Raw genomic sequence first — 27,434 nt, 5'->3', positions numbered from 1 at the left:
AGAGGAACAGGTTGTTGACCAGAGCAACAAGTGCTGTCTCTGTCTTGAAGCTGGGGGAGGGATCCAGGATACTGGCAGGTGGGACTAGAACCTCTTTATTGCCACTTTTTCATCAGCTTTGCTTCGAAAAGGGGGTTTAGACACTGGGCAATGGTTCGTGAGGCCTCTCAGGACAGGGAGAAGGGAAGTCTCCATTGATGAACATTCACATTGCCACTCTAGTCAGGAGAAGACAGAGGCTGCATGACAGCCTAACTTACGCTTTCTGCATCTTGCCCGCACCCGAGGATCTGGCCTGTAGCCTTTACTGTTTTCTTCTTTTGCTGTTGGTGACACATTTCTGTCAGGGATCAAAAGGAGAATCCACATGGGCTTCTAGTCATGTCAGATGTGATCAGATGCCAAACCAAACCATGGCAGTGGGCAGTGAGGAAAGCAGCTGCCTTGATTACTAGAGAACATGAAAGACCTGCCAGTGGTAATTCCCTGGTAAATGTGGGCTTCTGTTTACGCTGCATGCCTAAAGCAAAAGCCAGGTCCTGAAGGCCTGACAGCCAGGGCTGAGCCTTGTTGCTGAAAACGTTGCTGCTGGATTGACACTTATTTTGGCTGGTTTCAGAGTAGCAGCCATGTTAGTCTGTATCAGCAAAAAGAACAGGAGTACTTGTGGCACCTAATGGGTTTGCACTGGATTAATGGCACCAGTCTGATGGCAGGTCTGGGGCAATGAACAGCTGCTAGGCTTTACTTTTCACACTCACTCCGAGAGAGTCCATAGCTCATGTCTGAGGATGGGAAAGCACATCCACTTCCAAGTTCTTAGACAGCAACTACCATAGCAGCCGGGGGGGGGGGGGAAATGGATTGATTTCTCCATAATTCCATCTCCCCACCCACAGTTTGAGAACCGCTGAATTACACTAAAATCAGTGGAATCAGAATGGTGTTAAACTGTACTCAGAGTGGTGAATGAAGTGTACTCTCAAGCATGTGTATACACACAAACAGGTGCTAACACACAATGTATTAAGCACTGTTCCAACACAGCAAAACTTAGTTCTGCCCTGAAGAGTTTACAGTCTACGGAGTCTATTTATTAGCACAGGGATCAGCAACCTTTGGCACGCAGCCAGTCAGGGAAAGCCCCTGGTGGCCCAGGCCGGTTTGTTTACCTGCCGCATCCGCAGGTTCGGCCGATCGCAGTTCCCACTGGCTGCAGTTTGCCGTTCCAGGCCAATGAGGGCTGTGGGAAGCGGCATGGGCAAAGGGATGTGCTGGCTGCCTTTCCTGCAGCCCCCATTGGCCTGGGGTAGTGAACCGCGGCCAGTGGGAGCTACAATCGGCTGAACCTGAGGACCCTGCAGGTAAACAAACCGGCCTGGCCTGCCAGGAGCTTTCCCTGGTGGGCTGCGGGCCAAAGATTGCCGATCCCTGTATTAGCATGTACAGATATACACTTAGTGATGCCTTATCCAAATAGTCTGAACCCATCCTTTAAAATTTTTCCTGCGTTTGTGCAGCTAAACAACATTTGTATGCTCCAGTAAGGAAGCGAGACATCTAACTGTCTAGAAATAAACGCAAGTCATGCCCAAACACAAAATCGTATGCTCAATTATAGAAGCCATTGGAAATTTTATTCTATAATGCACATTTATTTTACATGATTTGAAGGGCTAGAATAATGCAGATGTTGAGATTTCTATAGGGCAAGGTCTTAGAAGGACAGAAATATATATTACTTTTTAAGGGGACCAGAAGAGCTTTGAGCTTGCTAGGCCTGAATTCAGGATTCTCCATTTGTTTCCTGCAGCAGCTGATGACCTCACTCTTGCCTAAAATGGCGCAAGTAAGCTAGGATTTTCCTATGTGTTGCCTCGGAAACCTAGAATCTGAACTTGGTTCTTTGCTGATCATTAAAATAGACTTTCAAAAACTTTGCCTTAAAATCAGGTGCAGCTTTAAAATTGTCTAAATGGTATACGACTAAGGTGGGATCCTAAACAGCATTTTGAAAAGAGTAACTAATTTTTTTTTTCAAGTATTTCAGGAGTGCATAAACTCAGCTTTAGAACTGTGATTCTTTTGGTGTTTGGGAGAAATGGCGTGCCTGCTCCATGCTTGCAATAGGCATGTTAAACCGTGACTGGCTCACAGAAAGATTGGCACTGACTTTCCTGGGTAACCGAGGGTCTGGGGGAAGGAGGAGGCCGGACAGTGAATCTTCTGTCTCAGGAGAGAATAACAGAAAACTGAATGGAAAGGACTCTGAAATGGCCATGTCTGCTTAGGAGTGAGATCATTTTAGTAACACAGGGCCCAATTCTTCTCTCGATGAAGCCGGTGGAAGCTGCACCGGTAAATTGCAATTTGCAATTGCACCGGTAAATTGTAAATTACTGCAGTGTAAATTGCTGGGAGATCTGGGCTTTCTCTGCCTGTCAGTCTATATTTGTAGACCCAGGCCCTTAAAGGTAGTTAGGCACCTAATTCCCATTGAACTCAATAGGCATTAGGCTTTTCAATACCTTTGAGAATCTGGGCTGCGGATACTGTGACTAACATTTTCAAACCTGCATGCCTAAATTTAGGCACCTAAAACCATAGTCAGGCAGCTAAATAAAAGTATGCTGCGTTTCATGTCTGCCCGGCTCCCGCTCGGCTCAGTAGGACTACTCACGTGAGGAGGAGTTCAGGATTGGGACCCAAATGGACCAAATTCTGTTCTCACCTGCTCCAGTTTAAATCCTATATCACTCTATTGACCTCAATAGACTTGTTGTAATGTACACCCATGGAAATGGGAGCAGAATGTTGTCCTATATAATTATGGCTGTAATTGTCTTGCTTTAGTATTGAATTATTTTATTTTTCTTGGGTCCTTGTGTTGTTATCCTGAGCTGATCTCTATAGGTTTAATGCCGTGCCTGTGTTGCATTAATTACTAATCTAGCTTTGTTCCCGTGTGTGTGTCTGTCAGTGTATGTCTGTGTGTTTATCTCTGGGTTAGAACTGAGGAAATATGTCAATAAACCCATTCATGAATATTACAGACATGCTTCCTTGGCATTAGCTTCCCTTTTAATTTGTATTCCACAAACATTTTGTGCATGTGATTTTTCCTCCCCTTTTTTGTTCATGGGAAACAAGTCTCACAAATTCTCATGCACATTCATTCATTTGTGTGAAGATTTGCCCCTGGCCTATTCAAGTAGCCATCTTGAAAGCTCTTTGATTTACCTCCTCTTTATAAAAGTTTCAGGATCCAGGTGCAGAAATAATATCATGTGATACAAGTGCCCAATCACATGCCATGAATAACCAATCAAGGTCTCTTCATGGAGAATTGAAAAACAGGGACTGATTAATTGGAAAAAGCACTCTACAAGAATAGCTTGCTCACTTCTAATGTGAGCACACTTATGTAGTAGGGGTATTTTTGTTTGTGTATGGATGTTTGTGTTTACGGGTTTTGCTGGATTTGTTTAATATCCCTGTTGGGCTAATATCATGCAAGATCTAGGCTGATGGTATTTCAAGTTCTGGATGGCGGAAGTTCAAAGGTCCAAATCTTGTGCTATGCAGGCTTCATAAGTAGTTCCCTGGAGCAATTAAAAGTGTAAACATACTTACAAGTCATGAGATATTTGGCTCTGTGTGGGTTCTAGGAGAACTAGAATGCACAGCCCATGTGGGTGGGTGGGTGTGTGTCTGTCTGGCGCCTTCCCTCCATGGAGGTCTCTTTTTCTGGTTCTCTCTGTGCGTATTTGCATATTCGGAAAACTTTACGCCCTCCCCTCCCCACCTTTTTCCTTGGCTCTGCAGAGCTCTGGGTATTTTCCAGTGAACAGTATCTGCACACGCTGCCCTTCCAGCCAGGTGTAATAAGGTCGCCTTGCTAAGCCCTGTCTACTCAACAGTCACGGATGTGGCTCCTCCATAGGGAAATGGGGCATTTTTCTAACAATTTCTCCCATACCTGATTAGCTGAAAAGAGGAAGAAAACAAACCTCTGAAGCCTGTTCCCTAGCGCAGCCCTACAAGAGCCACAGAGGCCTTCTCTGATTTTCCCTTCCTGCCTGCTCCCACTCTGCATTAACCAGAAGCAGTGATTACAAAAAATCCCAACGCTGAGTGTCTGATTTGTTGCTGTGACATTGATCCACAAGGCCAGGTTTAAGCAAATGTTATTTTATCTGCAGAATACCAGCTTGGCTGCGCCTATTGCTTCCTCAACGCTGTACTCTCCTCTCCGAACTTATAACCACCCTCAGCCCATCCTTTCTGAGCCCATCAGATCGCTCTAGTTCTCTCCTCTGGAGCACCAAGTTCCCCACCTCCCATAGGCCCCTAACCTCCATCCTCCCTTCTGGAGCCTATAACACCTCTGTGCTTATCAACACCCTGTCTCAACCCCCACAAGCATGTAATCTCCACATCGTCATGAGCCTCTGATCACCCCACCTCCCCAGCCCCTCTCTCTGATTCTCTGTCTGTTAAGACTGCGGGGAGGGAGAGAGATGGGGCAGCTGCAGGGTTGTGTTAGTAAACACTCTCTTGGGTTCACATTTTAATTCCCCCTCCACATCCCTGTCTTCTCCCCCCCCCGCCCCATCCTCTCCCTTGTCTAGATGCTCACACAATGAGACCATTGTCAAGGGACGATTTGAATGAGGGGGGTCTCTGGGCATGTTCCCAGCATTGTCAAACGGGGGGGTGGGGAGGGTGGGAAAAAAACCCCCACAACCCTTGCCCAGGCAGGAGGACCAGACCAGACTGAGACAGATGCCTAAATTAGCGACAAAGCCTTTTGAATGTCCCCGGCAGACAAGGCCTGCCTTGTGTGTGCGCGCGGGCATGGCCTTGTGTGGCTGGGTGGCAGCTTGCATGTCTCCCTATGGTAATTAGTTTTGCATGCATGTCTGATAAGGTGCCAGTGACTACGTTTGTCCTCCTTCCACTGGCAAAAGCTGTTTTAATGGTGGGGGAGGGGGAGGGGAACGTTGGAGGTGGAGCGTGGCTGTGTGCTGGATGCAGCCTGGCAGACTTGGATAATTAGCAGCCACAAAAAGAAGGGGTGAGGTTTAAGGTGACTCCTTAGCTCTCAGAGGGGGCATGTAGGTTGCATCTTAGGACTTATGATTTGTGGAAATGTGATCTGACATATGAGTTGCTAATTCAGGAGGGGTTAAAAAAAATTGCAGCCATTTTTATTTGCTAGGTCTCCTTCGCTCTACATCTTTTCTGTTTCTCGGCCTGCTTGTCTGGCAGTCTTTCTTCCTCGCTGCCCCACATATATCCCACAACTCCTTTAAAAGCTGTTTATTTCCAGTGGATTTTAACACACTTTTATACACACACAAAGCCTTAACAGCAACAAACACCCAGCCTAATACACGGAAGAGAGGTGTGAAAAATCCACTGGCAATAATGAGCATAGTTTACAGGCGATGAGCCATGTGGCTGGGGGAGAGGGTAGCAGAGAAAATAGAGAAGCAGGAAAATAGAGAGAATAGTTGGTGTGGTCAAAAGGTTTTATTGGCATTTGTTTGGGATAGTCTCATTAAGCACCAGTGCCCTTTCTGCCGCCCAAGCATTTAGGCTGTATATGACACAGACTTAATAATATTTAGCACTTTAGGAACTGTTGGAGAGTTATATACATATGTTTATTGCTCATAATCTAACTTTTGCATCCCTCCACCTATAGTGTCAAGCACCCTTAGCACCCTGAGTACAACTGTACAAACTTCTTTAATGAGTACATTTAAAAGACTCCCCCTCTTTAATGATCTAGAGAGAAGGGACTTGCATGGCTGGACAATGACTGATCAAATGTCAGGTGTGGAGCTGAAGGTGTTCCTGAGATGTCCTGCTGCAGCATAGGTTAGACTCCTGAGCTGAAACCCTGACCCTCTGGAAGTTGATGGGAGTTTTGTTCAATGGGGCCAGGATTTCAGCTCTTGTTCCTGGGTGTTTTGCCTCTTTCTCTCTAAATCTCTTCGCACTCACTGAATCCTGGCTCTGACTCGGAGATTGTTCCAGGTAAGGGAGCAGCATGATAGAAAGGATAAAGCTGAGAGATGGAGAAGGAGATGAATGGATCAGCAAGGCAGGGGACAAGAAGGGGCGGTGGAGAAGCGGGGCTAAGATGCTGCAGACCCTTTAGGGTGAAGATGGGAAGCTTGGTGCAGTGATGGACAGAAAGACGATGATGGGGTTGGAGGCGGGTGAGTGATGTGACTACAGTGGCAAGAGAGGGAGGTGACTCCTTTCATCAGTCTGAGGTAGATGACGGGAGAAGGTTGCAGTGATCAAGGCAAGAGATGGCCCAGGTTTCAGCAGTGGGGAAAGAGGAAAGGTGGATTTTGGTAATACAGAAGGAGAGGCAGTGCTGGACTGAGGGGCTGATCCAAAGCCCACTGAGGTCAATTTCCACTGAAATATTGTGTGCTTGTCCAGAGGAGGTTGGCAGGCTAAGACTGAGCTGACTTTATCGCTCTGTGTGTGCTGTGCTCCGAATGGTGTTTCCTGTATCCCTGCTGCCAGGTGTAGCAGCAACGGATGTGTAACGAAGCAGGGGTGCTCGAACTAGGGGTGCTGGACATGCGGCAGCACCCCCCAGCTAGAAGTAGTAATAACAACCAAATCCCTGGTTTCTGCTTCCAACACCCCCACTATAAGAATTGTTCCAGCACCTCTGTATAGCAGGCCCGCAAGGATCTCACTCTCTGTGCTGGCATGTAGCATGAGCCTGTGTATGCAGTGCGTGTGTTTACATGCAAAGGGAATTTGTCCTGTATTTGCCAGAACCTGGTTCCTCTGTCACTCACCTGTCCCATCCCTCTCTGAAACTCACAGATCGTTCAGCAGCAGCAGGCAGACATCTTGGACTACCAGCCAAGAATAGAGTTAAAGACAGAGCCACCTAAACACACAGGCCCACCCGTGGGGGCTTTTCTCTAGCCTCTCCTCTGCACTCCATGCAAAGTTCTCTGGGAGTTCCTTTGAATTCTTTATTGCCTATACACAAACAGCAGCTTCCCTCCTCCTATGTTTAACCCTTGTAGTACCCTGGGTCCAGGCATTTAGATTGCTAAGAATCAAAGGGCAGCCTCTTCTATACTGTGGGGCTGTACTTGATAGCGTATGTTTCTAAGTCACCTCGGATACTCAAATAATCTTTTTACATGAATGCTTTTGTGTTTAGCCGGTGATTTTATTTGTCCCCTTCTATTGTAACAAGGGTCTCAGAGTTTTGGTTGGAAGTTGTGCCTCCCATGAAATAATGAGACTCTATTAGAGCAACCAGGCAATCAGGGAAATCCTCCAGGCAGCACAGTCACCTGTAATGCAAGGGGATGGGAGAAAGAGAGCTGAGCTATTCCTAGCAATGCAGGCAATGACTGCAGGGATTGGGAGCTTTATTGTGCATTTAGAAAAGTCACTGAGAGTGGTTGTGAGTGCACGCGGTCATGAGTGTGTGAGCCAGTGGCAGTTTGGTAGCAGGTGTGTATGAGCCACTAGCTGCATCTCTGCATGTGAATGCATAGAGCATGTGCACATTTTCTCTCTCATGGTCATTGTGAAAAGTTCTTTTCAAAACTCTCTCCGCTGTGTGCTCACTAGACTCACTGCACAACCATGAAAGTCTGTGGATAATTTGTGATCAGAAAAGGGGATGCCTCCTGTTTAGAAAGCATGGGTCATCCAATCAGAGGACAAAAGCAATCACGGAATCATAGAAGATTAGGGTTGGAAGGGACCTCAGGAGGTCATCTAGTCCACCCCCCCTGCTCAAAGCAGGACCAATCCCAACTAAATCATCCCAGCCAGGGCTTTGTCAAGCCAGCCCTTAAAAACCTCTAAGGAAGGAGATTCCATCACCTCCCTAGGTAACGCATTCCAGTGCTTCACCACCCTCCTAGTGAAATAGTTTTTCCTAATTTGTCCAACGTAGACCTCCCCCACTGCAACTTGAGACCATTCCTCCTTGTTCTGTCATCTGCCACCATTGAGAACAGCCTAGCTCCATCCTCTTTGGAACCCCCCTTCAGGTAGTTGAAGGCTGCTATCAAATCCCTCCTCACTCTTCTTCTCTGCAGACTAAATAACCCCAGTTCCCTCAGCCTCTCCTCATAAGTCATGTGCCCCAGCCCCTAATCATTTTCGTTGTCCTCTGCTGGATTCTCTCCAATTTGTCCACATCCCTTCTGTAGTGAGGGCCCCAAAAGTGGACGCAGTACTCCAGACGGGGCCTCACCAGTGCCGAATAGAGGGGAATAATCACTTCCCTCAATCTGCTGGCAGTGCTCCTACGAATGCAGCCCAATATGCCGTTAGACTTCTTGGCAACAAGGGCACACGGCTGACTCATATCCAGCTTCTTGTCCACTGTAATCCCCAGGTCCTTTTCTGCAGCGCTGCCGCTTAGCCAGTTAGGCCAATACCATGTGACTTACTGGTAGGTGACCAATCATATGGTATGAATAATGAACCAGCATAGTCTAGCACATGTGCAAGCAAACTGTCTGGTGAATATCAGTACTTCAATCCCAAGGGCTCAAAAATCATGAGTCAGGCCCCAAAAGATATGAGATTGGCTAAAAATCATGAGATTTTTTAAAAAAAATACTAACTGTGGTATTCTTTTTGTTTGTCTTTGGTCTTCTGTGCCTTTAGAGGCACTTGGGTCACGTTTTCAATCCTTTCTCCACAACCACCTTATAAAGTGAAAGCTAAGATTCTCCTTTAATCACAGGATTCCAGGATCTGGGGCTTAAAGGAAGACACCAAATATCACAAGGCTTGTGATAAAATCTTAAGCAATGGCAACACTGGGATACTGACCAAATTTGCAAGTTACAAGCTGTTTGAAGATAATTTGCAAATGGAACGAAAAAAGTTAAAATCAATCAGCTACATGGTTCCAAGTGACTCATTCACCTAGCCCTAGTTGTGAATCTTAATTCACTCATAAGACAAATCCAGATGTCCTCACCCAGGCCGCATTCTGCCCTGACTCAAACTAACCCCTTGCCAAGTTCAGCTAGCTTATACAAGGGGTGAATCAGGCTGTCAGTCTTAACTCCCCCCTTTCCCAGACAAAGTCAGTGAGAGCTTTGCCTGAGGAGGGAGTCAAGGCCTTGGTCTGGTGTTTGTCAATTGCCTTGAGGTCTTTGGATGCAAGGTGCTAGGGAAGGGACAGGTTATTATTACTCTTTATTTCCAGGTGACAGGCAATGTGATTTAAAGGACCGATTCGTATCTTATTCTAAACTGGCATATTGAGTATATCTTTTCTTTTAGGTCAGAACCTTTTCCCCACCTCCAGCCCAGCTGCCTAGGTCATCCTGGCAAGCTGAGGGCAACATGTGAGAGCAGAACTCAAAGAAATTGGCTTCTGAACTTTACTGAGGGCCATGCAGACACAAGCTGCCCCAATGCCTGCAAGCAGTGGCCTCAGGGAATCTTCCAACGAGAACTGTCTCAGCAAACAGAACAGTGATACCCACCCACCCCGCATTCCCAGGTTCTGCCTTCTCCAGCAACCAGCTAGCATTGACCCATGCCAGCAGGGTCATGCCTAGCTTGCCATTGACTTGCATGATCTTGGCCAGTTCTCAGGTCAGAGCTGAAACTCAGAGCTACAAAAAAGCCAGCTGTTTCTTGGGAGTATCAGAATACAGCCATGATAATGATCAGCAGCACATGCTAAGGCACCATTAATGTGGGCCATGACTGAGCTAAGGTAGAATTTGGATCAGATGCCCATGCTGTCTCAGGGAGAAGAAGTCAAGGCCAGGGCAGGAGAGGAGGGTGCTGGGTTACATGAGTCCAACAAAGGATTCTGTGAATGTCTCTGTACTTCAGTTTCATCCCTGGGCACAGAGAAAGGAACTTGGCCCCAGCCTGGCTTCCATTCTCACTGGCTGTGTCCACCGCTCAGCAGCAGATTGCTATGCCTTTGGAAGCCAGGCAAGCTCTTTCCGGTGGCTGTGGTCCACAGCCAAGCCAGAGAAATACCAATTAAGCCTACTCAGTTCTTCCTCTCAGGTGGCCAACACAAAAATTCATAATGAAAAGCTCAAATATGGTGAGGGGTACCTGCTGCAGGAACGTGGCTTTTGGGTCCAGTCACACTTAGCCCTGGTACCCCCTATACAGGAACTCTGCACCAGCTGCTGATGGGTTTTGGATGCCTTGACACTTGGTCTTTTTAATGCCCAAGGTGAAGAGACCCCTAATTCCAAGCTCCAGTAGAGTCTGGTGACACCTAATAGTGAGTAGGAAAAACTGATACTCTGTGTTGTTCTCAGAGCCAGGGTGCAGCTAAAGACCAAGCTGTATCTGACTTAAAATGGTGGCTATAGTGTTTGCCTTGCCCTCTGGAATGGCCAGGGGCTGAATTTACCCATTAATGCTTCAGCTCTGATTGCATGGAAGAACTTGGACTGATAGTGGAAAAGTGTCCTGCAAAGACCTGGTAACCTCCTTCCGCTGCCTGTGCCTAGCCTCAGAGCAGATACCCCTCTGGAGACCTGTCCCAACAAAGCCCTCTCCTCCTGCCTGCCCCACCTTTCCTCTTTTGCTGCCTCGCTCACCCATCCAGTCTCTGGTTAATTCCAGCCCCTCGCTCCCTCACAGCGAAACACAAATTTGCTTTGTCAAAATTCTTTGCCGGGTTGATCTGCAGAAGAGTGGGTCTGTTGGGAGAAATATTGCTATCCGAGCAAAGCCTCTTAATGAATCCGTGGCAGCAAAGTGGGTAACACGCTCTCCTTGCCAAGGCTGCTTGGCACAGCTCAAGTCACGTAACCGGACTAGTGTGCCAGCAAGGGACAGCGCAGGAAGAGTTAAACTGGGGGCCACTAATCCATGTGCACGAAGCATAACACAGTTCTCTCTCTTTCCCTTCATTCTCATCTAGCCCCCCGGCCCAGGCACACACAGACACCTTTTTGCATCTTCCTCATCCCCTTCTATCCATTTCTCCACCCCTCTCTCTCTGCCTCCCCCTAACCCCAATATTCCCCTTACTTAGTCTGGTTCTCCATCTCTTTCTTTACCCTCTTATTCTCCTTCCTCTCTCGCTCTCTGTCTCTCCCCTGCTCCCCTGTGTTGTCCCCTCCCCCCATCCCATTGCCCTGCACACGCCTCCCTCACACTCACTCTTTCATGTCTCCAGAGCTGGATATTCAAGTGGGAATGTGGGGCTGTATATTTTGGCTGTGGTGGAGGTCACAGCTATATGGGGATTGTTTAAAAGAGATTTGCCTACATCCCAGCCCATGTGACCAGCCTCAGCTGCAGCTCTCTCTTTCTTAATCTGGAGATAAGCGTGATTATCCGAAGAAGGGCTGTTCTGAGCTTTGTAACTGTGACAGGGGAGCTTTCAAGTCGCACTTTGCTGGCAGAGCAGCGTTTAAAGCCGGGGAATCAGATTCCAAGCGTGGCTTTGCATCTCTTTTCTGCTGGAAGCATGGTGCAGGGATGGGAGCTTTATTAGGACTTTGCTTATGGTGCGGAAAAGGAGGGGGAAAAAAAATCCAGATTCACTAGCCCATTTCACAACCCACAGCGGAGTTGCAGACAGTGGCATTGAATAAAGAGGTGTGAGCCCTGATCTAAGGGGCTCAGACTCTCATTGACTTCCCTATGCTCACACTGTGGCTGAATTTGGTTCCTTGCATCTCGCCAGCTCTGCTGATATTTCACTTCATTGCAAATGAGTTGTTTAGAGGCCGCAATTCCTCTGTCTTCCAACAAAATGAAACCCATTGCCCGGAAACCACGTGAAGGCAAAGTTATTGTTCTGGAAGGCGATTGACAGGGAGATCTGGAACTTTCCCCTTCTGGATCATTAGCCTGAATGCAGCCCAAGTTAGTAGCGACTCAGTGCTGTTATTGGTGACATCTGTTAGGCCAAGCGTCTGAGCACTGGACTCATCTTATGCAGGCCAGGCTCTTAGCAGGCCAAGTATCCACGTTGCAAAACCCACCACTGCTGCCTCTCGTACTAACTGACCCTACTGAAAGGCTCAATGGAGAGGCCAAAGTCGGAGGCCAGCGTTGGACCGTGGCACAGTGGTAGAGGGCAGTGCATTCGGGAAGCTTGCACTGCCATTGCCCATGTTGTACGTCTGTGGAGAGAGGCCTTCAGCCTCCAGGGTGGGGAAGCCAGCATGCTTCACTGGAAGCAGAGAGTGCCCTTAAAAAATTGGGAGCCAAACTCTGCAGGCTGTAGGGCCTTAAGGATTGGTTTGGGGCTAGGCTGCCGTTATTGCTACCTGTCTCGGGTGGAATGATCCATGCCACAGCCAATGGGACTTGATCATTGGCAGGAGGGTGGTTCAGTCGCTAAGATGGAGCCCCACTTCCTTTTCATTTGATCTGTCTTTACAAGTGGCAATGGGGCTTTTCCTTGCACTTCTGAGACTCATTCGTTCAGCCTGAATGTCCCCGCTGCTCCCCCATTGTGAGAGCTGCATAATGCCAGGGCTGCCTTTTAGGCCTGGTCCTGCAATGAAATCACTGGGGCTGCAGGATCAGGCCGTCAGATGATGTCTTTCAACAGGTGGGCAGCTAAGATGGAGTGAAGGCTCAGGTCCTCTATTTCCGCTTCGTGTGAACGTGGTCTGCTGGCTTGATGGGGTGAAGGGGTCATTAGATGTGTTGTGGGGGAGCAGTGAAGTGATGCCAGTAATTCCACCAGTCTCCCAGAAAAAAGACATGTCCCCGATGGCGTGCTAACCCAGGGCGGAGGGTGCACTTCAGAGAGGGGTGCTGGAGAATCTAGGCACATGTTTCCCTTTTCAAAGAATGCCTGTAGCGGGGTCGAGACTCACTGGTGCAGCGCCTCCTGCTGGTCGTCCAGGGAATTAGCTCTTCACCAGCACTGGAGCGCCCTCTGCTCACTGGTGTCTCACCTGCCACTGGCCCCATGTCCCTCCCGGACCCCGGTGCCTTTTTGCCTGGGGTTCTGCCCCAGTGGGACCCCCACTCTGGGTCTCCCCTCCCAGGGGAATCCCAACCCTCTAAGCCCACCTTGCCTCAGTGGCTACTGCCAGCTATCATCTAGCCCCTGTTCACTGGGGCAGACTGCAGTGTAATGGTCACTCATTATTGGCAAGGGGTTAGGATCTGCTGCCTTTGCCTATCCTCAGGCTGCCCCTCTGCAGCCCCAGGGCCTCTGTAGGCCTTCACCAAGGCCTGCAGCCTGAGGGTTTATCAGGCTGGAGCTCCCCAGCTCCCTTTTCCCTTCCCCAACACTGCTCTGCTCAGGCACCCTGTTCCCAGGCAGCTCACCCTTCCCACTCCAGGGCTAGAGTGGGACTCCTCAGCTTCTGGCCCACAGCCCTCTTATAAGGGCCAGCTGGGCCCTAATTGAGCTGGCCACAGCTGTGGCTGCTTCCCCACGGCTTCCCCCAGCGGTTCTCACTCCATTTCCCAGCCGCAGCCCTCTCCAGGGCTGTTTTTAACCCCCGTTCTATGGGAGTGGGGCAGCTGCCCCACTACAAGGCCCCTTTCCCATATCCAAGGAAACCAGTGACATCCCTGAACAAACAAGCTTCTATGGCGTGCTCCTGCTAGAAATGTTTCTACTTTGTCCCTGCATTATAAGATTGAGGTTGAACTCTTGGTTCCATTGAAGTCAAGGGGAGTTTTGCTGTTGACTTCAGTGAGGCCAGCATTTCATTCTGAGTGAACTGCTAGGGCAGCACAGTGCCTGGCTGAGTAAAGAGCTAATGAGCTGATGCCAAAGTTTCCTCCTTCCAATAGAATAATTGAAAATGACCTGCCCTCTCCTGGGGTACTGCACCCGCAGGTCTCACCCGATAGATTGTGGGTATGATGTACAGGTCACTGAGCAAGGAGTAGGGAGAGGCCAGGGCCATGCTTTTGTTTATGTTTGCACAGTGCCTAGCACACTGTAATGATGAGAAAGGGCTGCAGACACAGTGGTAGGTGCTCTCTGTACCTGACTTCTACAGGGCGGCCAAACAATTATCCAGCTTAACCCATCCACATGGGAAACATTTGGTTAAGATGGGCCATGGCCATGCTTGTCTCTGGTAACTCCAGCAGGAATGTGTTTTAATTTGAAGTATCCATAACTGGACTAAAGACTCAGAGGGGGCTCTGAAATACAAATCCAAAAAAGATTTTTCTTTGTCAGCTGATTCTGCAGAGCACCTCTCTCTGCCCGAGCACCACTCCAGATCAGGACCTGAAATCTTGAATCCTCTCCTCTGACCGGTGATGATGCCAGGTTGATGCAGTTCAATACTTGTCGAGCCTGGGCCGCAACCAGCGGCATTATCACGTGGCATTATTAGGAGTGAGACGGGCCAAACATTAGGGTGACCGAGTGAGCTGCCGAGTTACTAGACAGACTCCTGGCGTGGCCAGAATGATGGGATCTGGCGCATTAGCAATAGTGGTGGCAGTGCATTAGAAATAAGATTGGGTAGCCACAAAATTGGGGTTGGTAGATTTCCATTTCTGGGCTTTGTGCACGTGCTCTGCACGCCCCCTCCCATGGGTCACGGTGTTGGGACAACTAGATGATTGGCCTCTGTGGAACCAATTCCCAATAAAACGTTCTAGGCAAACTTGTGGCACAAGTTCAAGTTTCAAGCTTGCTCCCTGGGCAAACACTGTAGGAGCAGCACATTCAGCCCCTGGGGGAGAGGAAGCACATCACTCTCCAGTGCTCAGGGCAGTTCTGACTGGCTTCTAAAGGAGCCACATCCATTCATCCCTGTCCAGAGGATGGGTTGCTGGAAGTGGGGCAAGTGAGGATAGGAAGTAATGGTGGAAATGTAGTAATACTTAGTATTTATATAGGATGGATAATACAATAGCATACTGGTGTCTTATGTAGCTGGGGGACTTAGCACTTCTATTAAATATGTGGGGGTGGTCATAGAAGATCTTCTTCCACAAAGTCAGACGGCCACACAGAGAGGCCTTTACTTGAAAGGTTTATCTCTGCAATGGGGATTCCTTTGCTTTTGTTGGGTTTACGGTGGTTTTTTGAGAGAGATGGGCCAAGGAGAAGGTGAATGGATCAGGATTAGGGTCAAGACAGGGACTGGAGTTTGGGTTCAGATCAGATCAGAACTAGGGAGCAGCTTTGATAGCTGCCACCTTGTTAGCAGTTCTCATGAAATTCTGGCTGTATCCTCACTGAAATGGGAAATAGCCCTTCCCAGTTTGGGACCCAACCTGGAATGAAAATTGTTGGGGCAGTTTCCAGTCTGGGAAGTTGAACCTGAACCCAGCCAGAATTCAAAGAAGGTTGGATTCAGGGATCTACTTTTGGCCTATCTCTAGTTTTATCTGATGGAAATTTGCAGTGAAAACTCAGCAGGTCACTCAGCTGGGACAGCTTGTAGAGATGCATTGGTTTCCCAGCATGGTGATCCGGTGACATTTCCTTTCCTCTACACCGCAGAAACACCTCAGGCTGGCAAGGCTGTTGTGCATCCTTAAATCAACCTTCTGTGCATCAGAGGCAATTCATATGTCAGATGGCCAGGGAAGAGGTGGGAGAATTGGAATGTGGGTCCCCTCATGAGGGTTTTGCCCCATGATCTATAGCGTCAGCTCAACTGGCTTCCACCAGTAGAGACTGCTAGGAGCTGTTTTCAAACTGTGTGTTTGCAACTGCATATGAATGTTTGCGTGTGCAATTGTATGCCTGATTTTTGCACGCGACTCCCATGTTTGGGCACATATATTATTTGCATGGATGAGTATCCAGTTGGTGCATATAATCCTGGGGACTAAATAAGCAAATTAGGTATGGAGTTGCAAATGCGTAATTCTGAAAAGCAAGCTCTTAATTATTACCCACACTGCCTTTGCATGTTTATGGAGTGGCATGCAACCAGTCCTTATAGGGATGAAAGGTCTGTTTTCCCCACTGCACCCCAGAGTGTTTCTATCTTGCTAGCTAAATTGGTAAATTGCTTGCCTGAGCCCTCCTTTTCATGCCTATGGCACGCTACACTGCTTTGGTGAGGACGTGGCCACAATGTGTAGCCTTGCTCCAGTGTATTGCATGAGGAACAATAAGGTAGACACAGGACCACATTTTCTCCTAGTGACTCTGAAATTCTGGACAAAAGTTTTGGATTCAGTGCAGCTGCCATGCTGCATGTTCTTTATATATAAAATGATCTGCCCATATAAATATAATATTATTGATTTTTTTTAACAAAAAATAAGTGGAGACTGGAAAAAAAGACAAAAGAGCAAAAAGTAAAGAACAGGGATGAGAAGGGAAGGGAAGGAAGAGGTGCAGAGAGGGAAAAAGACCGTGACATGTCTGTTTACATCCCCTGAGAATTAATCAAAGGTTACTAAAAATCTTTTCAAATTTGTCTGAGGTCCCCCTTCTATGAAATGTTACCCACTCTTTATCTGCTAGGTCAGCCAAATTGCTGAGCTAAGCTGCTATTCCTCCCTTATTTAGATTGCCTGTGCCAAGTCTGAAAGATTTGTATATATCCTTGAAGCCTAGCCAATGGGCAAGTGACTTGCAAAACATTAAACTCTATTATTGATCTACAATTAAGGCTGATCTAGCCATGTTACATGTTCTGAAGGAACTGAGCCACAAAATGCAACAGGGGACAACGATATATTTCTCTGGAGACTTGTGCAATCCTGGATCCATGAGAAAGAGAATGCAGACATAGCCATGTGTGTATTTGTATTTGTGTATGTGTGTAATGGTCGTGTATGTATATTTGCCTACATAGTTAAACATCACTGTGTGTATTCATGCATTGGTGTGGATGTATTAATCTCTGTATATGAACATGGGCGGGGGAGTGGAGGAAACGGGTAGGAGAGGTCATTGTCTGTTCTTAGAAAGAAGAAAAGGAGGACTCGTGGCACCTTACAGACTAACAAATTTATTTGAGCATAAGCTTTCGTGAGCTACAGCCCACTTCATCGGATGCATGTAGTGGAAAATACAGTGGGGAGATTTTATATACACAGAGAACATAAAACAATGGGTGTTACCATACACACTAAGGTGAGCTATTACCAGCAGGAGAGCAGGGGCGGGGGGGAGGGGAAACCTTTTGTAGTGATAATCAAGGTGGGCCATTTCCAGCAGTTGACAAGAACGTGTGAGGAACAGTGTGGGGGGGTGTGTCTTTTTGCGGATACACGGCTGCTACTCTGAAACCTGTCTGTTCTTAGAAATCTCTTAAAACTGGTGTGAGCTCCTAGAGAAAGGGTTAAAGTTTGAGTTGCAAGTAAAAGATGTTGTTCCTATTAATTTCAGGGCATGTAGCAGGAGTTTTTGTGGTAAATTAAAGTAAAGAGGAAGTCAGTGAGTACTCCTAGTTAGACCAGGGGACAAGGAGTTAGAGCTGCTGCATTCTAGTCTTACCTCTTCCACTGATAGCCCAGTGGTTTGAGCATTGGCCTGCTAAACCCAGGGTTGTAAGTTCAATCCTTGAGGGGGCCAGTTAGGGATCTGGGGAAAAAACTGGGGATTGATCCTGCTTTGAGCAGGGGGTTGGACTAGATGAGCTCCTGAGGTCCCTTCCAACTCTGATATTCTATGATACATTGGGCCAAATTCAGCCCTAATGTAAGTGGCTGCAACTTTATGAAGGTGACTAGCATTTGGCTCATTTGCGCCGACCTGTGACCTTGGGCCAATCCCTCGCAGTGCTCTGGGACTCAGTTTCTCCACGTGTGACATAAACCTGCCCTTTGTAAAGTGCCTTAAATTTCTTGTATTAAAGTCATTACATCAGTGCAAAGGGTTTTATTGTCCACATTACCTGAGGAAAGAGACTCTGGTGGAATTAACTGGAGAGACAAGAGGCTCCGGCTCATGGTTTGAAATTATCACTAAAAGTCAGGGTGTAGATGGTGGTTTACTCTGCCATGCCTGATCAGAATGAGCATGCGAAGCAATGACTATGAGATTCTAACTATATGGAAAGCTTCTTCTCACCTCCCTGGGTTATAGTAAAGACAGGAAAATGGAGGGGAAGGGATTAACTGAGTGATCCATTTGGTGACCTGGTAGAGGATGGTTTCCTGACATGACATACAGAAGGGGGAGCTAGAAGGGTAACTGAGCTGCTTCAGTTTGGAGAGTGCTGAGAGGACATGTTCTCCAAAGGCACAGACATGGGGAAGCAGCTCAGGCATGGCCAACCAGAACAATGTTTGTATTTGGGACTTGGATGACACCAAATAAGGGTGAAATAAAGATGCTGCATTTCAGGCAAGGGTATTTTGGAAGACTGCAGAGAGGGCTGGGTGAAACTGAGTTGGTTAAAACAACTGAGTGAGAGGACAGAGAGGACAAAGATGAACAATCATCTCTCCAGTGAGGGTCCTGAAGGCCATCCAGCAAGAAGCACTGAACACTCGAATTCTTCAAAAGATAAATGGATGATTGCCGAAGGGAATTCAGGGGACAGGTAGAGTTATAGATGAGGTCCAATCCATCAGACAGAGAAGGGATCTGAAAGGGAAAATTGAATGAGCAAGGAAGATAATCAATATGTATTATTGATTGATACATAAACAAGAAATTGGTGAATGTTTTCCTAGAAAGAGTGAAGGGAAGACTTTCAGAGATGGAGGGGAAGGCAATGCCTAAATCAATGAAATGGTTAGCTCGGTTTCAGGAGGTGCGTAGAGTCCTCAGGCCAGGAACTGATGCAAGATTTTTTAGTGGAAGAAGAAGACACCCTGAAGGAATCAGGATCACAGCAGAAGAAAGAGCAGGTCCAGATAGGATCCACCCAAGATTATGAAGGAAGAGGCAAAGATATGAAGAGTTTATAGAAGATGTATTCAAAACCTCTTGGAAAATAACTCTGCATATATAGAACAGGAGTACTTGTGGCACCTTAGAGACTAACCAATTTATTTGAGCATGAGCTTTCGTGAGCTACAGCTCACTTCCACACATTTCAGTGTGGAGGGTTGATCACCCATTGTGGAAATGCAGCCAGCTCTGGAGTGGAAGCAGCAGCCATTCTCCACCAGCAGCATGACACAGCAGCTTCTCAGGATGAAAAGTGAAAACTGACATCTCCAGTTGAAACAACAGGATGGAGTTTAAGTGGGTAGAATGTAATCTCCCAGACTGGAATGTGGCCAGGGATTAACACCCATTTAATCACCACAAGTGACTACAGCCTTCATGATCCATTGCTGAAAGCCAGCCTAGCACCCCACACTGTACTTGGGTATGAGGTCAGTTCTGACTCAGCTGGAACACCTACTCAGTCAATCCTGCCTGTTCCTGCAGCACCCTGAGTTTTACTTTGGGGCTCATACACGTACTGATTCTGCTCAGTTTCAAGTCACAGCCCAAGGAAGGATGGCTGTGGACCAAAGCCGTACTGATGGACTAGGGAAGGCTGATGTACCATTCATATTGAAGGGATTTCGAGATCATTCAGAAGACTAGCAATTGTTATTACAAACATTTATTATAAGGCCCCCTTCTCCACGGTATGCGAGTCCATTTTTCATTGATTAAAAGCAAAAACCTTGACAAAAACATGTCTGTTTATCTGACCCTTATCACCATAGGATCTGAGTTCCCTGTGAAGTAGCAAAGTGCCATTGTCCCCATTTCACAGAAAAGGGACTGAGGCACAAAGATAACACAAATGGTCTGTAGCAAAGCTGAGAAGTGAGCACACCTCCTGAATCCCACTCCAGCGTCTTAGCCCCAAGACCATCCTTCTTTTCAAACACACCACAGAACTGGAGGAGACATACTCAATACTCCGGCTGCTGCAGATTCTGTCACACGTCACAAAAATCCTGGACAAATAGCTGCCTCTTGCAATGCTTTCTAATAGAGCCCGGCTCAGGGTCCAAATTATTTCTAGTGGGAATAAATTTCATACAGAAGGGCCTTCTCCCAAGAAAGGCCTCACCCATCTCCCTTGAGGTTCAGCCTTGGGGCAGGTGGATTAAATGTTCTGGACCAGCACAGATGCTGCGGATCAGACAGGAAGAGCTGGACTTTAAAATAGCTGGTCCCGAAGCCATTTAGGGCTTTGTAGATAGTCACCATCACCTGGAATTTCACCCAGGGGTTAACCAGCCCCCAGAGTTTAGCCGAGGTGTGACATGCTCTCGACGGCCTACTTTTGTTCTGGGATCCTGCATTCTGTGCGACATGAAACTTCAGCGGGGTTTGCAGGGTTAGCCCCAGGAAAAGCCTGTTCCTCAACCATAGAGGCAACAAGCAGCTAATCTGAGAGGAACGGATGCATCCTCATACTAGCCATAGGCAAACGTGACTTCATTAGTGGGCTTAGATAGGAAATGCTAAGCAGGGCTGCAAAGCAGGATCAGATGGAGAAGTTCACCTGGATACAGGAAAGGGAGACCCTGCCTAACCAAACTGAAGAAGCAGTAATGAGAGTCACTGAGGGGAGAGGCCATGGATCTTAGTCACCTGAGTGCTAAAGTATGAATCCTCTCAACTTAAAACCTTTCTCTTTCTTTACTATTAATATCTGAGTAGTGCCTAGAGGCCACAGCTGAGACTGGAATCCCATTGTGTTTGGCCTCCTTGCATCCCTCCTCTCTGTGACACTCGCCCACACTCACCTTCCCCAGCACTGCCTTTTCCCTCCCTCTCTTTGCTGTCTCCTCCCATCGCACCCCTGGAACTACTCTGTTTGATACTTATTTGCATAGTTTCCCATTTTCAGCATCCTCTTCCTTTTTTCTCCACCTCATGCAGTCCTTCACCCTTTCTGCCTGTATCAGTCTCTGTAACTAACTCTGCAAAGCATTGCTCTGGGTCTGCATAGGAAAGACACTCCATAAAATATGGAACATTACCAAGCCTTTTCCCCCCATGTCATTGACTTACCAGTGGCCTGAATGGGATGATTACTAGAGTGGTTGTTGAGGTTCTACTTTGGAGTCTTTGGACATTTACCACTGCTCGCGCTCTGAGATTGAGTTCGGATCTCTGAGGCGAACATTTCCACTTTCCCTTTCTTTGATCTAAGTCTCTTTTCCTGAATTTATGGTCTTGGCAAGTCAAAACGTCTCTTACCCAGCTTGATTCTTCCTTTCTACTAGTGAAAGAACTCCCTCTCTCAGCGCCACGTGGCAGATACCAGAGCTAAGTATCTGCTGTGCATCCGAACTAGGGTAAGGGCAGAGGCAGGCACCCAAATTTTGACCAACCAAGAGCTTGGCCAGGAATCTGAGGGATGCATCTAGTCTGCACGGCAGGAAGCACTTCTCAGCTGCTCCTGTCTCTAATATGAAGGGGTGGCCTGCACAGGTGCCCAGATCCAGACCGCCAAGTGTCATTTTGACTTAAGTAGTCTGGCTTGTGGAGCAGCACATGGCATCTATCGCCTCTACGTCCCTACATCACTAGTTAAGGGGAGAGTGGCCACTGGCTGCTTTGTAGAACTGTGGCTACAACAGTGTGAGAAGATTCAACTTTAGACTGATCTACTTGACACCCAAATAGCTAACGTGCTTTCAGCTAGCACCAAGCCATTAAGCAGTAGGGGCAATCCTTCTCCCCACAGGTCTGGGTTAATGCCATGGTCTCCTGTTATCAGCGAGCCCATCTCCTTCCTTTCCTAGTACCCTGCTAAACTGGCAGCCCTGATTCCAATAAAGCGCAGCCACTAAGCCTTGTGTGGCGGAAATAAATATACTCTCATATCGAGAGGGAGGACACTTAGGTTTATGATGAAGGGTGCCCAGCATGTGATGGGTTAACACGATCCCCAGTTAATTTCTGCAAGCCAGCTCCCCTCCTCTTCTTTGCTTCTGTATGCAGCAGACAGGGCCTCTGCCTAGGTTCCTGCACTGAGCTGTTGCCAGGGGAGCAGTTAGACAAGTCTGAGCTATGCAGGGAAAAGGCCTGGCCTGTCAAAGTGTCTGAGATGAACCATAGCCCAGTCCCCCTGCAGCTGGGCTCAGGCATGCCTCAGCCCTTGTTTGGAGCCTGGGAATGGCAAAGCCCAGTGAGGTTCAAGGGCAAACTTGCTATTCATTAGTCAGGGGTCCTTGACGTTCCCACTCTCTGTCTCCCTTCTTCTTCTTCTTTTTTCTATCCCTCTTTTGACACATTCCTGGGTGCCTTTGGTGAAAGCTCCCCTCCGCCTCCTTGCCTCTGCATAAACTTCCCCAGGAGACCAGGCAGGGAGAGGAACAATGACTGCAGGATGTCTATTCAAACCAGAGGCCCAGTCAGACTGGCTGGATCACTTGGTGTTTGCTGGCTGGGTCCCTTGCTGGGTCCTTCTTCCCCAACATTTCTAGCTAGCCCAGACTCTGTTCCCTGGTCCGTGTGTGTGTTTGAGAGAGAGAGAGAGAGAGACACCCTGCTCTCATTTGGCTTGGATTTCAGAGCACTGATACTCTTATTATCTTGATATTTGCAGGAAATTGTAATTTGAGATAAGAAAATGTCAGCTGCATTTCTCTGACTCAAACAGCGCAAACAAAGTGCAGAAAAGTTCCTTCTTATAAAATATAAATGATTGCCTAGGCGCGTGAGCACAGGACAAGTTAGCAAGCCAGGGAATGTCTTTTTGCACACACACGTCTTTAGTGCACAAGATAAAACAAGCTGTGTAGCCATAACACTCGCAGCCTCCCTTCTTACCCCATTGAATGGAATATTTCCTAGCTCTTAGAAGCTGAAGCTCCCTTGTAATTATCCAAGGCAAACAGCACGTGTTATTAGTTTCAAATGGTTTCTCCCTCCCCAAGCCCCCGGAGCAGAATGGAGGTGTAATTGTGCTAAGGAGTTAGCAGGGGAGAACACAGCTTTTGGTCACATTCAAGTCAGAGGTCTTGAGCCAGGGAGCCAGTATGAAAGACTCTTATTTGCATACGCAGCATGTGTCTGTACAAAAAGAAAGATATCAGGGGCTTTCAAAATTCAATCGAGGTTGGAAGGAAAATAAGGGGAAGGGGGAGTAGAGTGAAAAAAATTGACAGTGAAAAGGGTTTTGCTAAGTAACACCCCGGCGAGATTAAATTGTCCAGAAAGTTTCTCCCTGTGAGTCTATGAATTGGGCGATGGGGTGAGGCGAAGGGGAGGGGCAGAGTCCATCCTTCCAAAGGGCATGAGTAGGAAATTGGCAAAGGAAAAAAAAACCTGATTAGGCAGGTAAGCCCTGCATTTTAGTTGTTGTTAGTTTGGGGTTTGTGCCCTGCAATGTTTCCAGCAATGCTGTTTCTGCAGGGGGCCTCATCAGTGGAGAAGGTGCTTTTTAAAAAAGAAAAAAAAGAAAAGAACCGCAAACCTTAGCAGAACATTCAGCTGATTTATAACAACAATAGAAAGTAACAGAAGAAGGTCCCTGGCTGTCTCCCACAGGCCCAGGCTAACACAGGGAGTGGAACAGTAATTGTGAATTTTTATGGGAAAACAAAGCTATTTTTCAACCCTCACCTACTGCCTGATCCAAAACCCACCGAAGTGAGTGGAAAAACCTGGCTGGCTTGGGATCAGGTCCCTATTGAGGTTTTGTGTTTCCCAGCGCTGGTTAGTAATGGTCCCAGGCCTGTACTGGAAATATACCACAGAGTTTTTCTGCGTGTTTTCTTGATACAGATAGACAAAGGTTCATGGCACTGAACAATGTGTAGGGACAGCGTATTTGCAATAGACCTCAGCTTTTCTAAAGCCCCCTGGCAGAGGTGGGTGTTGAAATCAGAGGAGTCTGTCCAATCTCCCCGCCCACACACACACATATTAGATGCACAAAGGTACACATTTCTCAGGATGGCAGATAGCAGCAGACGGCATTGCTGCTTTCAGGAGTTGGTTTCTATCCCCTACCAGTAAGTGCCTCCTCTATTTGCACAATAGAGGAGCCCCTCAGGCTGCAGCAGACTGAGACAGACTGCCAGGGTGGAGGGGCAAGGGAGCATGGAACATCAGTCCTGTGTTTGCTCCCGCCTGCTTCAACTGCAGGGGGAGCAGAGTGATGGTGGAGAGTGGAATCTTCAGGCTGGCCTGCCTAAATTCTTCCCAGCTGGCCACTAATGTGCAGACTTCTCTTCTTTTTCTTTTGATAGTGACCTCTTTAGTGAGTTATTCAGTTTCAGTGGAAATCCCCAGCTGCCCTGGGTGTGCAGCAAGCGTGGAATTTTAAACAGGTGGGAGAGTAAACGAGGCTGCTTTCTCTGCTTACTAAGAGCTTAATGAAACTAGATGGGAAATGGAGCACAATCCAAACTTAAATCAGTATGAAGTCATGTCCACACACAGATGCCCACTGGGAGGAGCAAGGAAGGGGATCAGGGACCACCAGCTGAACTGAGACCTAGGACCCCATCCATAGTCCTTTGCAGTCAGTGAAAAGACTCCCATTGATTTTAGTGGGCTCTGAATCAAGCCCCTATTTGGACTTGGAGTGAGAGACAGTGGGTCCAGTGCAGAATGAAGTAAGTAGGTTCTGTCCAGTGACTTCAAGGGGATTTGCATGTCAGATGGGTGTGAGTTACACTGCATTGCTTGCACCTGTTTTATGACCACTCTACTTCTGAGCAGAGTTAGGCCAGTACAGAAGACTTTCCACCAGTAGGAAGACCTTCAGGTTTTAATATAGAATGGATTCACCTAGAATTGGATGTATCCCTTTCCGCTTTGTTTTATGGGCCTGACCCAAAGCCCATTAAAGCAAAGAGGAGTCTTTCCATTGATGTCAATGAGCTTTGGTTCTCGTTCATAATGAATATTCTAGCAAAGATGTTTAGGAGCAGGGATGTTCCTGGAGAGAGTGATTTTCAAGTGAAGGTCCCTGGAAATCAGACTCTGGCTTCATAAATGTTGGGTATTCACATGATTCAAACAATTACACTCACTCATCCAATCAAGGAACAAAAATGTTCTCTAGATGTCCAATCAAACATTGAATTCTCTCAGGTAACTCACAAAAGAGACACATAGCAAGAATTATTCACAAAAATTAGTTTGTGGGCAATTCTGAATATTTTAGGAAATTGTGAGCTGGTGAAAAAATGAGCTGAAACTAGCTGAATGATGGTTCTTTGTTAATTATTGACGCAGCGTTGTTCCTAACCTGGGTTGACTACCACCGGTTACATCACCAGTGGATGTGGCCTAGCAAGAGAAATTGGCAAAGGAAAGGAACTGGATCTGCATGCAGTCCCAGTAGGTAGGGGCTTGCCAGTGGCAGAAACTAACAACAACCAGGAGAAAACAAGGGGAAAGAAGTACTGAGACGAATAAGAAAGAACAGGAAAAATAGCTCAGATTAGCTGTTTCCTGACCATAATGGCTTTTGATCCAGCCTAAATCGTTCTATATCGCTTTACAGAAGGGCCTGCCAAAGACAAGGGCTTTGAGACCCTGGAAAGTGAACATGAGGATTAAAACAACAGAGGGTGGTTCTTTAGAGGCTCTGACATGCAGAGTAATCCCATGCCCCAAAGCCTTAGGAGGTAGGACATACAGTGACCCCTCCCACTGACTGGCCACATGCAGGACCTCTGAGCTCAGAACTCCTCAGCCCCTCACCGAGAGGGGTGGGGAGATTTCCCAGGAAAGTATTACCAGTGAGAAAGAGACAGCCATAGGGAGTGAGGGGATGCCAGCATTTCAGCAGCACAGGGGCCTTGTCGCTCGCCCTACAGTCTATAAAGCAAAAGGCTTGAAGCAGCAGAACTGGGCTGAAAGTGTAACCTCTGGCCATGGCAAACATTACTGGGGAGTGGGTGTCAAAGGTGTTCCTTGGCACGGGGGAGTGTGCGTTGGCATTGGCTCCATCCATGGCTGAGAGGCTCCCGGAATTACTGCCTTGCGGGTGTGATTGTTTTATTGGCCTGGGACCTAATGTTTGGGGCTGGTGTTTGCTTTGTTGTAGATTCCTGTGACCGGCGAATGGCAAGCGGCTGGACGCCTTTGGGTTCTTCGTCAAACTTCACCACAGATGAAAACCGCCGGGGACTTTTCGCGTCACATACAACTAACTACCCATCGACCCGTGTCCCGGCCAGCTGTTCGCAACTGGCCCAGCGAAGAGGCTGCTTTGGCCGCTGGACCTCGAGGGCTTTCAGGGTTGCAGCTGAAGAGGGTGAGGTGTGTGGAGCAGGCGGAAACTTTGATTTGCTGTACCGTGTACAATGAATGCATCACTGGTGAATATTTTGTGGTCACCTTTGCTGCTCTGTGACCCCCAGATATCGCAGACCTCTTCGCTCTCCTGTTCAAACTGCCTTGCCTATCCAGGGAGAGCCCGGGAAGCAAATGCCTGGACTGGGGAAAAGACCAGATCTCTTGCATGTCTGACTGTAGGCGTGTGAAGTCCTGAGAAAGCACCCCTGGACTCAGTGTGGAAAAGTTTGGGCTGATTGATTTTGCTTTGTTGCACTGAGAACGGCACTGCATTGTTAGTGAATGCCCGAGACAACTGTACCTCCTCTGTGTTTTTGAAACCTTGACAGATTCCCTGTCATTACAGAATAAACTGGACATGTAGGGCTGTATTTTCACTGTGGCCTGGGGGACGCGTGCCCCTCCCCAGCTTATTTTATCCCTCTTTTTGTTTGTTTTTGAATAGATACTGATTCTTCAACGCAGACTTATTCTTACGGTGCAAACATGCCCAACTGTGGCTGTACAGATCCCTTGGATGTGTTTCAGATGTCTTTATTCTTGTAAAAGACACATCCGCTCCCTCCCTCACTTGTTTAAACAAAGATGGTTAAAATAAACAATTCACTTGTTAAGATGATTCGTGTGTTTTCATCCAGTCTAGCAACGGGAAGAATATAACTTGGGTTCCCCCCAAAAAAATAAATCCAGCCACAGAAGCGCAGTGAATGCACTATCCGACTCCAAGCCCTCCCCCCAACCCCCACACGATCCCACACACAAAAGTAACCCCGTCCCCAAGAACGAACGAATTCCTGGCTGCTAAATGATCAGTGTTTGGTCTGGACCCCTTTTAGATGGCTGGGAAACAGCTGTTAAACCCAGTGCAAACAGTCCCCAGGAAAGACTATAATGAATATGTCTTTAAAATGATTTGAAGCCCTTCTGCCTACAGAGGCGGGTTTCCCCAGTGGTGCCGATTCCAGGCACGTTCTCTCCGCCCTGCCCGGGGTGACAGATTTCCCAGATGAAACCCCAAAACCAAAACGTCGGGCCCACACCCGCGTTGCCTCCAGCCAGCACACGCAGAAGGGGCGCAGAGCCCAGCAAGGCCAAGTTCAAGGCTGGGTTGGGGGCGGGGGTCGAAGACAGGCTAATCTGCGTTGTGCTGGGGCCTGGCGGAGGAGCCGAGCCTGCAAAACACTCCTGGGATTATTCTGCACGATCCCAGCAGCCCCTCAACTGTGTTTCCCGAACAGCACGTGGAAGAGGAACTGGGGGGGGGGGGGAGATGACCCGCATCCAG

At 47.7% G+C, this 27,434-nt stretch overlaps 1 long non-coding RNA gene across 1 annotated transcript in view; it reads left to right on the top strand.

Annotated features, from left to right (window-relative positions):
* Nucleotides 1-26,766, top strand: part of LOC140895033 (uncharacterized) — a 67,139-nt gene extending 40,373 nt beyond the window's left edge. The window contains exon 5 of the long non-coding RNA XR_012154046.1: nt 25,899-26,766. This is a non-coding gene — a long non-coding RNA (uncharacterized lncRNA). The remainder of the gene's footprint in view (nt 1-25,898) is intronic.
* The last annotated feature ends 668 nt before the right edge of the window (nt 26,767-27,434 follow it).

Source organism: Lepidochelys kempii, chromosome 10, assembly GCF_965140265.1.
Source record: "Lepidochelys kempii isolate rLepKem1 chromosome 10, rLepKem1.hap2, whole genome shotgun sequence".
Lineage (NCBI taxonomy): Eukaryota > Metazoa > Chordata > Testudines > Cheloniidae > Lepidochelys > Lepidochelys kempii.
Note: the sequence above shows the minus strand (reverse complement) of the source record. Positions and strands in the feature narration are given on the sequence as shown.